This window comes from Bison bison, unplaced genomic scaffold (assembly GCF_000754665.1).
Source record: "Bison bison bison isolate TAMUID 2011002044 unplaced genomic scaffold, Bison_UMD1.0 scf7180017859712, whole genome shotgun sequence".
NCBI lineage: Eukaryota > Metazoa > Chordata > Mammalia > Artiodactyla > Bovidae > Bison > Bison bison.
Window position 1 is genome coordinate 6,388 of NW_011490284.1, and position 358 is coordinate 6,745.

Sequence of the window (358 nt, forward strand, 5' to 3'; positions counted from 1 at the left end):
GCAGATGAATGGATAATAAATCTGTGGTACATATACACAGTGGAATATTACTCAGCTATTAAAAAGAATGCATTTGAATCAGTTCTAATGAGGTTGATGAAACTGGAGCCTATTTTACAGAGTGAAGTATGCCAGAAAGAAAAACACTGATACAGTATATTAACGCATATATATGGAATTTAGAAAGATGGTAACCATGACCCTATATGCAAGACAGCAAAAGAGACACAGATGTAAAGAACAGACTTTTGGACTCTGTGGGAGAAGGCTAGGGTGGGATGATTTGAGAGAATAGCATTGAAACATGTATATTGCCATATGTGAAACGATCGCAAGTCCAGGTTCAATGCATGAGACA

General features: G+C 36.9%; 1 protein-coding gene across 1 annotated transcript in view; it reads right to left on the minus strand.

Annotated features, from left to right (window-relative positions):
- LOC104982063 (putative bifunctional UDP-N-acetylglucosamine transferase and deubiquitinase ALG13) overlaps nt 1-358 on the minus strand; it is a gene marked incomplete at its 5' end in the record, with an annotated part of 9,195 nt that overhangs the window by 1,151 nt on the left and 7,686 nt on the right. The gene's annotated exons all lie outside the window — the stretch shown is intronic.